A 13,790-nucleotide genomic window follows, 5' to 3' on the forward strand; every position below is an offset into this window, starting at 1 on the left:
GTATTTTTAGTGGAGACAGGGTTTCACCATGCTAGCCAGGATGGTCTCGATCTCCTGACCTCGTGATCTGCCCGCCTCCGCCTCCCAAAGTGCTGGGATTATACAGGTGTTAGCCACCGCGCCTGGCGGAGATGGAGTTTCACTCTTGTTGCCCAGGCTGGAGTGCAGTGTCCCGATCGCGGCTCACTGCACCTCTGTATCCCAGGTTCAAGTGATTCTCCTACCTCAGCCTCCTGAGTAGCCGGGATTGCAAGCACCTGCCACCACGCCCGGCTAATTTTTATGTTTTTAGTAGAGATGGGGTTTCATCATGTTGGCCAGGCTGGTCTCGAACTCCTGACCTCGGGTGATCCATCTGCTTTGGCCTCCCAAAGTGCAGGGATTACAGGTGTGAGCCACTGTGCCCAATCTTACTTAAGCTTTTTATATTGTAGTAGAAAATTTAAGTCTTAAAATTTTCTTAAAATATTCCATAAACAATGTGTAGGAGTGATTTCACTTTTCTTGAAACGTTGGTCATTTTTGTTTTTTGACTTTTTTTTTTTTTTTTTTTTGAGACTGAGTCTTGCTCTATCGCCCAGGCTGGAGTGCAGTGATGTGATCTTGGCTCATGGCAACCTGTGCCTCCCGGGTTCAAGGGATTCTCGTGCCTCAGCCTTATGGATAGCTGGGATTACAAGCGCATGCCACCATGCCCAGCTAATTTTTGTATTTCTAGTAGAGACAGGGTTTCACCATATTGGCCAGGATGGTCTTGAACTCCTGACCTCAAGTGATCCTCCTGCCTTGGCCTCCCAACGTGCTGGGATTACAGGCATTGAGCCACTGCGCCTGACCATACATTGTTCATTTTCTTATTTAAAACTAAGTGAGTAACCCTGACTGGTAAGTAGAAGCCTGAACTCAGTGACTCCAAGCTAAGTATAGTTTTGCCTGTAAAGGGAGATCATTGAAGGAGCGGCCGGTTCTGCCCGAGAGCCTCCTCTACAGATGTCCCAGCCTGCTCACAATAGCCATAGACAGAGCATTTATACTTAGAGAAGCCGCGGAGCCCTGAAAACCTTGAAATCCACAGGCAGATACAGTTGGGATTGGCACAGAAGTGGGGTTGGGAAGCTCTTTCTGGGAATAGAGTTGTTGTTATTCCAAGGTTGTTTCTAGATTTTGTAAAATATGACAAATTTAGATTTAGGTAAGAAGTCTCTTAATTTTTTTGAGTCTCATTCTCTCACCCAGGATGTAGTACAGTGGTGCAGTCTCGACTCACTGCAACCTCTGTCTCCCATATTCAAGCGATCTTCCCACCACAGTCTCCCCTCCCTAGTAGCTGGGACTACAAACAGGCACCCCGATGCCCGGCTAATTTTGGGATTTTTAGTAGAGATGGGGTTTCACCATGTTGGCCAGGCTGTTCTCAAACTCTGGACCTCAGGTGATCCACCCATCTCAGTCTCCCAAAGTGCTAAAATTACAGGTGTGAGCCACTGTGCTTGGCAAGAAGTTGCTTAATTTTTTTTTTTTGAAATGGCATTTCGCTCAGTTCCCCAGGCTGGAGTCCAATGGCACGATCTCGGCTCATTGCAACCTCTGCCTCCTGGGTTCAAGCAATTCTCCTGCCTCAACCTCCCAAGTAGCTGGGATTACAGGCACCTGCCATCATGCCCAGCTAATGAATTTACTTAATTTTAAAGTAGTATTGCAACAAGGGGAAAGCACCAACTATAAGATGGTGGAGAATTTTAAAGGTTAGAGAGAAAAGGACTTTCATAAAGAAGAGAAAACAAGGTCAGAAAAAAACTGGGAAGGGGAGGGATAGAACGTGGTGAAAGTAGATGCTAGATCAGGGAATATTTTACGCAGAAGTCAGCCTGGTGATTTTGTTTGTTTGTTTGGTTTTCTTGAGGCGAGGTCTTGCCCTGTTGCCTAGGCTGGAGTGCAGTGGCACAGTCTCAGCTCACTGCAGCCTCCACCTCCGCCTCCGCCTCCCAGGTTCAAGCAATTCTCTCACCTCAGCCTCCTGAGTATCTGGGATTACGTGTGTACCACCACGCCTGGCTAATTTTTTATATTTTTTTATTTATTGTATTTATGTATTTTTTTTGTTTGACTCAAAGTCTAGTTTTGTTGCCGGGTGGAATGCAGTGGTATGATCTTGGCTCACTGCAACATCTGCCTCCTGGGTTCAAGCCGTTCTTCTGCCTCAGCCTCCCGAGTAGCTGGGACTACAGGCGCAGGCCAGCACACCTAGCTAATTTTTGTATTTTTAGTAGAGACAGGGTTTCACCATGTTGGCCAGGATGGTATTGATCTCTTGACCTTATGATCTGCCCACCATGGCCTCCCAAAGTGCTGGGATTACAGGCGTGAGCCACCACGCCAGCCTGAGTGCTATTTTAAATCATCCAGAATCAGCTGTGTATAATTCTCAGCAAAGTCAGTGATTTAGAAGCATACTTTGCAAATTGTGTCGTGTGCAACAATAAACTGGAGATCTTCTTGAAATGCAGATTCTCATTCAAGAGATCCGGGGTTGGTCTTTTGTTTCTGCATTTTTTTTTTGTTATTTATTTTTTTTTTAGAAAAAGTCTCGCCTATTCCTCACGCTGGAGTGCGGTGGCAATACTTCTGTCTCAGCTTTTTGAGTAGCTGGGATTACAGGTGTGTGCCTGTAATAATTCATGGAGAATATGAAATTGAGAGTTTTATAGGATTTGCAGGTTTATAGCATGATAGCAAGAATGGCAAAAATCTTTGTCTTCTTTTTGAGACTGAGTCATCTGTCACCCAGGATGGGGTGCAGTGGTGCGATCTGGGTTCACTGCAACCTCTGTCTCCCAGGTTTTAGTGATCTCCTGTCTCAGCCTTTTGAGTAGCTGGGATTGCAGGTATGCACCACAAAGTCTGGCTAATTTTGTATTTTTGATAGAGACATTTCACCATGTTGGTGAGGCTGGTCCTGAACTCCTCAATTTAAGTGATCCTCCTCCTTTGGAGTCCCAAACTGCTGAGATTACAAGCATGAGCCACCATGCCTGGCAACAATCTTTCTTGGACTATATTGACTATATACTAAATTTTATCCTAGCAATTTTTTATATATTAATGAACAATACAACAAAATAATTCATGAGAAGTAATAATATTCGTCCCTGTTTAATATGCATCCCTGGGCCAGACACAGTGGCTCACGCCTGTAATCCCAGCACTTTGGGAGGCTGAGGCGGGCGGATCACAAGGTCAGGAGTTCAAGACCAGTCTGGCCAACATCGTGAAACCCCATCTCTACTAAAAATACAAAAATTAGCTGGGTGTGGCGGCGGGCGCCTGTAGTTTCAGCTACTGGGGAGGCTGAGGCAGGAGAATCGCTTGAACCCTAGAGGCAGAGGTTGCAGTGAGCCGAGATCATACCATTGCACTCCAGCCTGCCAGCCTGGGCAACAAGAGTGAAACTCTGTCTCAAAAAAAAAAAAGAAAAGAAAAAAATATTTTGTCAAATATTTAGTACATAGTAGAGCTTTTTTTTTTTTTTTTTGAGACAGAGTCTTGCACCGTTGCCTGGGCTGGAGTGCAGTGGCACAATCTTGGCTCACTGCAACCTCCGCCTCCCGGGTTCAAGCAATTCTCCTGCTTCAGCTTCCCAAGTAGCTGGGATTACAGGTGCCCACCACCACGCCCAGCTAATTTTTTATATTTTTGGTAGAGAGGGGTTCTTCCATGTTGGTCAGGCTGGTCTCGAACTCCTGACCTCAGGTGATCTGCCCACTTTGGCCTCCCAAAGTGCTAGGATTACAGGCATGAGCCACTGTCCGGTGACTCTTTTCTTACCTGTGCTTTGCTAATAGTAGAGGTTGTGACCTATCTCTGGCTCCAGCACTTAGATATTATGACTCTCCTCCCCTGCCTGGTCTATGCCCACAGAAAAGAGAGTGACTTATCGCTAGGCTCAACACACAAGTGATTCGATTCTTCTTCATGATCCCAGCCCACACGGCTTATTGTGACATCTTTAGACCAATCACCTAGGTGATGTGACTCTCCTTTTCTTCCTGGGAACTGTCCATAATGAGGATTGTGACACATCACTTGGTCCAGCACTTATGTGATGTGACTCTCTTCTTTTGTCTGGGTCTATCAAATTGGGTGATTGTGTCATATAGCTTTACTCAGCACCTAGATAATGTGACTCTCCTGTTTCTCCTGAGTCCTACCTACAGAGGTCATTGCAACATATCTCTGAGCCCCTCATTTAGGTAATTTGACTCTCCTGCCTGGGCTCTGTGCTCAGTGATTTTTGTGACACATTTTTCGATTCAGCATCTAGGTAATGTGACTCTTCCCCACTGCTTGGACTCTGTCACAGAAGGTATTGTGATGTATCACTGGGCCTGACACTTGGGTGAAGATACTGTCTTCTCCTGCCTGGACACTGCATGAATTGTATATTTTGACATGTCACTGGGTTTAACACACGGGTGATTCAGCTCTCTCACATGTACCATGAGCATGGGTTATTGGGACATTTATTTTTGTTCATCACCTGAGTGATATGACTCCTCTCCCCCCGAGCCCTGTCAAAAGGAAAGATTGTGACATATCACTGAAACCAGAACTTAGGTGATGCGACTCTTCTATCTAGCAACCACATATTTTGGGAATTGTGGCATTTCACTGGGCCAAACACCTAAAAAATGAGAAGCTCCTGCCTCAGCCCTGTCCCCAGGGGTTCTTGTGACATATATCTGCATCCATTACATAAAAGATGTGATGCCTTTTCTGCCTGCACTCTGCCCGCAGGAAAGATTGTGACACACTGCAGGGCCCAGCCACCGGGTGATGTGTCTCTCCTGCATGTGCATAACTTTCAGGAGAAAATGGTAACACACCACTGGGTGAAAACCCAGATGACGTGACTCTCCTGCCTTGTCACAGCCCTCAGGGAAAAAATGTACATATCATTGGCCCAGCATCCAGGTGATATGACTCTCCTGGGTGCTTTCTGCCAGCAAGTTGGTTGGTAACATGTATCTCATCCCAGCTCACAGGTTTGATGATGACTCTAATACCTCATACCAGCCAATAGAAGAGATACTGTCTCACAGCTAGGCTTAGAAAAAGGAGTAAAATCCCGGGTCTCCTCTCTGCATGAAGGCTATAGAGAATCACCACTCTCTCGTATATTGTATAAAGCACTCGGATGGTACAGTGTACAGAGCATGTCATCATAGGACCCAGCAAACAGGTTAGATCATGTTTCATGGAAGCACTCCCTGCCAATTTTTAGAATTGTCATCCTCACACATGGTAAAAGCCCACTGATGAGGTCGTAATTCTCATCCACAGATGCAGTCCACAGTTAAAATTGTGACTATCATATGTGAACATGTGTGTTCACATATCATATGTGGCCACAGTTGAGATGGTGACTCATTTCTAAACCCAGCTCATAGGTGGCTGAGGACTCTTCTCCCTGGAGCCAGCCAATTGGAGAGATGTTGACTGTCATAGCTAGACTTAGGACCATGTTAGATCATGGGTCCAAAGCAGCGCAGAGTTCTCAGAGCAGGTTGCAACTCTCATGCACACCATATACAGTCCACAAGAGAGTGCCCTCACGGGGCCAAGCACACAGGTGAGATTGTGAAACATATTCACACCCAGTCAATACCAAAGATTGTCATTTACTTAAATAAACACACCCTACTTTTGAGGTTCTGAACCTCACTTTTGGAGGCAGTTGAATGTTGGAAAATTGACTCTCATTTGTGGATTTTGTCCATAGTTGGGTTAGTGACTCTTTAATCAAAATTCAGCACACCTTTGTGACTGTAACTTCACTATGGAGCTTTATTTATTTATTTAGAGATGAAGTTTCACTCTTGTAACCCGGGCTGGAGTGCAGTGGCCTGATCTCGACTCACTGCAACCTCTGCCTCCTGGGTTCAAGTGATTCTCCTGCCTGATTCTCCCGAGTAGTTGGGATTATAGGTGCCCACCACCCCACTGGCTAATTTTTTGTATTTTTAGTAGAGCTGGGGTTTCACCATGTTGGTCAGGCTGGTCTTGAACTCGTGACCTCTAGTGATCCGCCCACCTTGGCCTCCCAAAATGCTGGGATTACAGGTGTAAGCCACCATGCCCAGCCTAAGGCACATAATTTGCAAAGGAAATTGAGGTTCTTGCACAAATCCAGTCCACCACTGAGATTGTGACCCCTGTACTTAGACCCAACATGCAGGAGGTGTTGACTCTCATCCCTTGACTGAGGACAAGCGTGTAATTGTTAATGTCATCACAAGACCTTTCGACAAGTGTAATTGTGACATACACCTTGGCCCAGCATCTGAGTTATTTGTCTCTTTCCTGGGCCCAGCTCATAGTGACATATCACTGGACCTAGACCCTTGGTAATGTGATTCTATTCTGCCTTGATACAGCCCATAGGGGTCATTGTGACATCACTGGGCATTGCACCCAGGTGATGTGAGTCTCCTCCTCTGCCTTGGTGCTGCCCACAGGTGTATTGTGACATATTGCTGGGTGTATGTTATGTGACTCTTTTGTTTGTGCCCTAAACACATAGGCCATTGTAACGTTGCTGAATCCAACACCCAGGTGATGTAACGCTTCATCCTGGACCTGTCTACAGAGGGGATTTTAATATATGTCTTCACCAATCACCCAGGAAATGTGACTTTTTATTCCTGCCTGTTCTCCACTCACAGGGGATATTGGAACATATTGTTGGGTACAGCACCTAACTGATGTGACTTTTCTTTTTTCTAGGTTCTGCCGACAAAGGAGATTATGACATATTGCTGGGCCTAACACTAAGGTGATGTTACAGCTTTGGCTGTGCCCTTGGAAGGCATTGAGACATACTGCTGTGCCCAGCACCAAGATGATGTGAGTTCTCTGCCTGAACCCTGACCACAGGAAGCATTGTGACCTACCTATTGACCCACTGCAATCTCTCCTATGGGAAAAGCACAGATAAATGCCCTCTTTTACCTACATGATTTGACATTCCTCTACTGCCTGGGCCATGCCCACAGAATAGAGTGATTTATCGCTGGACCAAGCAGTGATGTAATTATTCTGCTTGGTCCTTGCACACACAAGTCACTGTGATACATGTTTGGACCCATAACCTAGATGATGTGCCTCCTCTTCTGGGGTTTGTCCACAGCGGCAATTGTGATATATCGCTTGACGTAGCTCCTAGGTGATGTGACTCTTCTTTCATGCTTGGGCCCTTCCCACTGGGATGATTGGAACATAAAGCTGAGCCCAGCACCTAGGTTATGTGACTCTCTTCTTGTTTATGAGCCCTACCCACGGGAGGCATTGTGACATATCTCTAGGCCTCTCACTTAGGTAATATGACTTTTTTGCCTAGGCCCTCCCCTCCAGAAATATTGTGAAATATTTCTGGACCAAGAACCTAGGTGATATGACTCTCCTCTCCTGCTTGGGACTTGCATACATGGCGTGTTGCAACACGTCTCTGAGTCCAACACCAGGGTGATGTGACTGCCCTGCATGGATGCTCCCACGGAAATATTATAACATCTCTTTATTCATTATCTAGGTAATGTGACTCTTCTCTTCTGCTTAAGGCCTGCCAAAAGAAAAGATTGTGACAGATCACCGGACCCAGCACCTAGGTGATGTGACTCCCCTCATTTGCCTGAGACCTGCTATATTTTGGATATTGTGACATACAACCGGGACAAACACCTAGGGGCTGGAAGGCTTCTGCCTGAGTCCCTCCCACAGGAGACCTCGTGATGTTTTTTTTGTTGGTTTTTTGTTTTTTTGAGATGGCGTTTTGTTCTTGTTGCCCAGACTGGCATGCGGTGGCGCGACCTCGGCTCACCGCAACCTCTGCCTCTCGGGTTCAAGCGGTTCTCCTGCCTCAGCCTCCCGAATAGCTGGGATTACAGGCATCTGCCACCGTGCCCGGCTAATTTTCTATTTTTAGTAGAGACAGAGTTTCTCCATGTTGGTCAGCCTGGTCCCGAACTCCTGAAATCAGGTGATCCACCTGCCTCGGCCTCCCAAAATGCTAGGATTACAGTTGTGAGCCACCAGCTTTGTGATGTATTTCTGCATCCATCATGCAGGAGATAAAACCCTGTATTTTTGCCTGCATCCTGCCCACAGGGAAGATTCTGACATATGGTTGGGCCCGGCAACCAGTCGTTGTTGTGTCTGTCATATCTGGGCCCAGCACCCAGGGGATCTCACTCTTCTACCTGTGCCCTGCTTTCAGGAGGGGATTGTAACATCCCTGGTGAAGCCCCCAGTGATGTGATTCTCCTGCTTTTGTGACATAGCCCTGGCCCAACACATAATTGATGTCACTCTTGCATTTGCTCTTTCCATACAGGTAGGATTGTGACATATATCTGGCCAAGCATGCAGATGTAATGGTAACTGTCATACCTTGCAGAAGCCAATAGGAGAGAGAATGTTGCCCTCAGCTAGGCTGAGGAAAATGAGGAAGTCCTCCTGTACAAAAGTCATAAAGAATTAGTACTCTCTCACATCTATAAAGCCCTAGTGTGTACAGAGAATGTCATAACAGGGTGCAGCACACAACTGAGATTGTATTTGTCCTATGCACACCACACCAACCTTTACAGTTGTCACCCTGATCCATTGACAGAGTCCACTAGTGAGGTCCTGAATCACATGTGAACACAGTCCACAGTTGGAATCGTGACTGTTATATGTGAACATCTGGCTACAGCTGGGATGGTGACTGATTTCTAAATCCAGCTCATAGGAAGGTGAAGATTCTCCTATCTGGACTCAATTAGAGAGACGTTGACTCTCATATCTGGGCTTAGAACCACAGGAAAGATTCTGGAGCTCCTTCTTGTGCAAAGGTCACAGAGGATTACCAATCTTGCATATTGTATAAAGTCCTCAGGTGACACAGAGAGTGTCTGTCCAATGCACACCCGGGCAACAGTAAGGATTGTCATTCTCCCATGTAAACACATCCCACTGTTGAAGTTCTGAATTTCACAGAGGCTGTCAAAAGTTGGATAATTGCCTCTCGTGTGGATCTGGTCCACAGGTGGGTTAGTGACTTCTAGACCAAGAGTCACCACACGTGTAAGTCTGTGACCGCACTAAGAAGATACAGTCTGCAGAAGAAACTGTGGCTCTTTTGCACACATTCTGTCGATCATTGAGATTGCGACTCATGTACTTAGACCCAACATACGGGAGGTGTTGACTTTCATACCTTTAGAACCTGGACATGTTTGGAATTTCTAATCTAATCCCTGGACTTGCCTGCAGGTGTGATTGTATGCATCTGCAGGGCACCTTAGTGATCAGACTCTCCTGCGTTGGCCAGGCCCACAAATGAGATTGTGACATATGGTTTGACTCTGGACCTCCAAGATGTGACTTTTTTCCAGCCTTGGAGCTGTCCACAGGGTGCATTGTGACATATTCCTAAGCCCTGCACTCAGGTTATGTGACTCTCCTTTTTTGCTTAGGCCTGAATATTTTTCATGTTAAGACATATTGCTAGGTCCAACACCTATAAAATGGGAGACTGCCACCTGGGCCCTTTCTACAGAGGGCCTTGTGACAGACCGCTGCATCAGTAACCTGGGAGATGTGACTCTCCATTTTTACCTGTACTCGTCCCACAGAAAAAACTGGCTGGCCCAGGTACCAGGTGATATGTGTCTGCTGCCTGGGCCTGGACCACAGAGGGCATTGTTACTGATTGCTGGGCTCAGCACCCAGGTGATGTGATTCTGCTGCCTGTGTGCTGCTTTCAGGAGAAGGTTGTAACTTATTCCTGGCTGAGTATTCAGGTGATGTCACACTTCTGACTGGTCTCTGCCCTCAGAAAAGGTTGTGTCAAGCCAGGCCTGGTGGCTCATGCCAGTAATACCCAGCACTTTGGGAAACCGAGGTGGGTGGATCGCCTGAGGAGTTTGAGACCAGCTGGCCGACATGGTGAAACCCCGTCTCTACTAAAAATACAAAAATCAGCCGGGTGTGGTGGCAGCCGCCTGTAATCTCAGCTATTCGGGAGCCTGAGGCAGGAGAATTGCTTGAACCCAGGAGGGGGAGGTTGCAGTGAGCCAAGATCATGCCACTGCACTCCAGCCTGGGCAGCAGAGCAAGACTCTGTCTCGGGGAGAAAAAAAAAAAATTACAAAAATTAGCTGGGCATGGTGGCATGTTCCTGTAGTCCCAGCTACTTGGGAGACTGAGGCACAAGAATCATGTACTTGAACCTAGGAGGCGGAGGTTGCAGTCAGCTGAGACTGTGCCATTGCACTCCAGCCTGGGCAACAAGAGCGAAACTCCATCTCAAAAAAAAAAAAAAAAAAGGTTGCGTCATATTCCTGGCTAAAAACCCAGATGATGCGACTCTCCTCTCTCCCTATTCACAGGCAGGATTGTAATATACATTTTTTTTTTTGAGACAGTTTCATTCTGTCCCCCAGGCTGGAGTGCAATGGCATGATCTTGGCTCACTGAAACCTCCACTTCCTGGGTTCAAGCAATTCTCCTGCCTCAGCCTCCTCAGTAGCTAGGAATACAGGCGTGAGCCACCACACCTGGCTGATTTTTGTATTTCTAGTAGAGACAGGGTTTCCCAATGTTGGTGAGGCTGGTCTCAAACTCTTGAGCTCAGGTGATGCACCTGTCTCGACCTCCCAAAGTGCTGGGATTACAGGTGTGAGCAACTGCGCCTGGCCTGTAAAATATATCTTGACCTAGATCACAGATGCAATGATTACTCTCATACCTCACACTATCTAATAGGAGAGATGCTGTCTCTCTCTCTTTTTTTTTTTTTGGAGACAGTTTCGTTCTTGTTGCCCAGGCTAGACTGCAATGGCGTGATCTCCGCCCACTGCAACCTCTGCCTCCCAGGTCTAAGCGATTCTCTTGCCTCAGCCTCCCAAGTAGCTGAGATTACAGGCATGTGCCACCATACCCAGCTAATTTTGTATTTTTAGTAGAGATGGGGTTTCTCCATGTTGGTCACGCTGGTCTCAAACTCCCAACCTCAGGTGATCTGCCCACCTCAGCTTCCCAAAGTGCTGGGATTACAGGCATGAGCCACTGCACCCAGCCCAACCAAGATGCTGTCTCTTACAGCTAGGCCTAGAGTCATGAATAGGATTCTGGGTCTCCTTGTACAAAGGTCATAACGAATTACCACTTTCTTGCATACTATATAAATCTCTTGTGGTGCAGAGAGTGTCATTACAGGGTTCAGCATACAGGTGAGATTGTGGTTCTCATATACACTCCCGGCCAACTGTTAGAATTGTCACCCTCACACGTAGACAGAGCCCACTGGTGAGGCCCTGAATCTCACACACATACACAGTCTACAGTTAAAATTGTGACTGTCATATGTGAACATCTGGCTAGAGTTGAAATAGTGATTTATTTCTAAATCCAGTTCATAGGTGAGAATTCTACCTGTCTAAGCCCAGGTAGGATAGTCAACATGTCCCTAATTGGCTGGGGGACATGTTGACTCTCCTACCTGGGCTTAGGGCCAAACAGTTCATGGAAGGGATGAAGGCTCTCAGCTCTCATGCACAGATTCAGTTGGTGAGATTGTCACTAGCACACTTAGACCCAACATACAGAATGTGGTGACTCACATGTCTAGAACTGGGACATGTGCAGGATTTTTAATTACTGGACCTTCTTGCAGGTGTGATTGTGACATATGTCTTTGTTATGCACTGGAGTGCTTTGATGCTTCTGTCTTGGTTCAGCCCGAAGTGAAGATTGTGATGTATCACTGAACCCAGCATCTCGGTGATGTGACTTTTGTTTTTGGACACCACAAATTTTGGGTATTGTCAAATATTGCTGGATCGTGTACCTATGTTATGTGACTCTCCAACCTGTGTCCTGCATGTTGTGCCATATTGCAGCACAATGTTTCACATTAGACATCATTACATATTGCTGGGCTCAACACCCAGGTGATGGAACGTTATTTTCCTGGGCCCTGACTACAGGGGGCTTTGTGACATAACTGAATGCCCATAACCATGGTGATGTTACTCTTCTCCTGCCTGGTCTCTGCTCACAGGGAAATTGTGACATACCATTGGCTTAGCATCTTGGTGATGTGACTCTCCTCTTTTTTCTCAGGCCCCACATATTTGGGTATTGTGACATACTCAGATGTGACACTGGGCTCAACACCTAAGGGATGGGGAGTCCCCTACCTGGCTCCTTCCTCCAGGGGGCATTGCGATATACCTCTGCACAGGTATGTCACAGTTATTACGTAGGAGATGTGACTCTCCTCTTCTGCCTGCACCCTGCCTACAGTGAAAATTGTGGCACATTTCTGTGGCCAGCAACCAGGTGATGTGTTTCTCCTGCCTGGATCTTTATTACAGAAAAGATGGTTGACATATCACTAGGCCCAGCATCTAGGTGATGTGACTCTCTTCTGCCTGGTCCCTGCTTACAGGAACATTGTAGCATATTGCTATGCCCAGCACTTTTCTCTTCTTTTAGGTTTTGCCTGCAGGAGACTTTGTGACATTGCTGGGCCCTGCACTGACATTATGTGACTCTTCTGTCTCTGTTTTGCCTACTTGGGCCACTGTGACATATTGCTGGGTCCAACATCCAGGTGATGTAACTTTTATGCCTGGGTCCTGGCATCTGAGGACATTGTCTTTGCACCAATCACACAGGTGATGTGATTTTCTTCTGTTACCTGGTCTGTGCACACAGGAAAAATTGTGACCTTGGCCAGGCGCAGTGACTCACGCCTGTAATCACAGCACTTTGGGAGGCCGAGGTGAGTAGATACCTGAGGTCAGGAGTTCAAGACCAGCGTGGCCAACATGGTGAAACGCTGTCTTAAAACACAAAAATTAGCTGGGCATGGCGGCAGGCACCTGTAGTTCTAGCTACACAGGAGGCTGAGGCAGGGGAATCGCTTGAACCGGGGAGGTGGAGATTGCAGTGAGCCGAGATGGCACCACTGCACTCCAGCCTGGGTGACAGAGCGAGACTCCATCTCAAAAAAAAAAGATTGTGACCTTTTGCAGCACATAGCTGATTTGACTGTGCTTTGTGGAGTACACCAAGCAGGTTGTCAAACTGATAGTCCCTTTACTGAAATTTTATTTCCACGATGGTGTTGGAGGGGCAGCAGCAGAATCTATGCCTTTTCTCCTAAAGTGTGCGAGAGTCTGTGGTCCTGAGTATCTCACACAGATGTGGCAATTTATGTGATGTTCTAATTAAGACCATTGGTACAGAAACAGATTCAGACGTCTTCTCGGAAATAATGCATTGTTTAGCAAAGTGCATTGAAGTAATGGGAGACGGATGCCTTAGTAATGAACACTTTGAAGAACACCTTTGCCACATGTCCTCAGGACCTTCTGAGGGCTGTGTCATGGGGCATGGTCACTCATATTTGACTCTGAATAAATTTCTTCAAATATTTTAAAGAGTTTAACTCTTCATTGACACAGCTGATGTATGGAGCACGCTTGCTGTGCCAACCAGTGTTTCAAAGCTGTTTAGATATTTTTGCTCATTAAATCTTCATCAGCAAAAACTGGAGGTAAGCTTAATGATTCCTCGTGTCACAGACAAGGTAACTGAAAGAAGAAAAAATTTAGGAACTTGCCCAAAGTCAGCCAGGTAGGAAGTGGCTGAGCTAATAGTTGATTAAACAACTATTCATTGATCACCTGCCATGGGCTGAGCACTGTGATTGGCACTGGGAATATAGTGGTAAACAAGAC

The 13,790-nt window shown here is 46.5% G+C and overlaps 1 long non-coding RNA gene across 1 annotated transcript in view; it reads left to right on the forward strand.

Annotated features, from left to right (window-relative positions):
- Positions 1 to 13,490, forward strand: part of LOC105553149 — a 30,819-nt gene extending 17,329 nt beyond the window's left edge. The window contains exons 3-5 of the long non-coding RNA XR_001008107.1: positions 6,784 to 6,903; positions 7,589 to 7,664; positions 8,390 to 13,490. This is a non-coding gene — a long non-coding RNA (uncharacterized LOC105553149). The remainder of the gene's footprint in view (positions 1 to 6,783; positions 6,904 to 7,588; positions 7,665 to 8,389) is intronic.
- The last annotated feature ends 300 nt before the right edge of the window (positions 13,491 to 13,790 follow it).

Source organism: Mandrillus leucophaeus, unplaced genomic scaffold (assembly GCF_000951045.1).
Source record: "Mandrillus leucophaeus isolate KB7577 unplaced genomic scaffold, Mleu.le_1.0 Scaffold1163, whole genome shotgun sequence".
NCBI classification, from domain to species: domain Eukaryota; kingdom Metazoa; phylum Chordata; class Mammalia; order Primates; family Cercopithecidae; genus Mandrillus; species Mandrillus leucophaeus.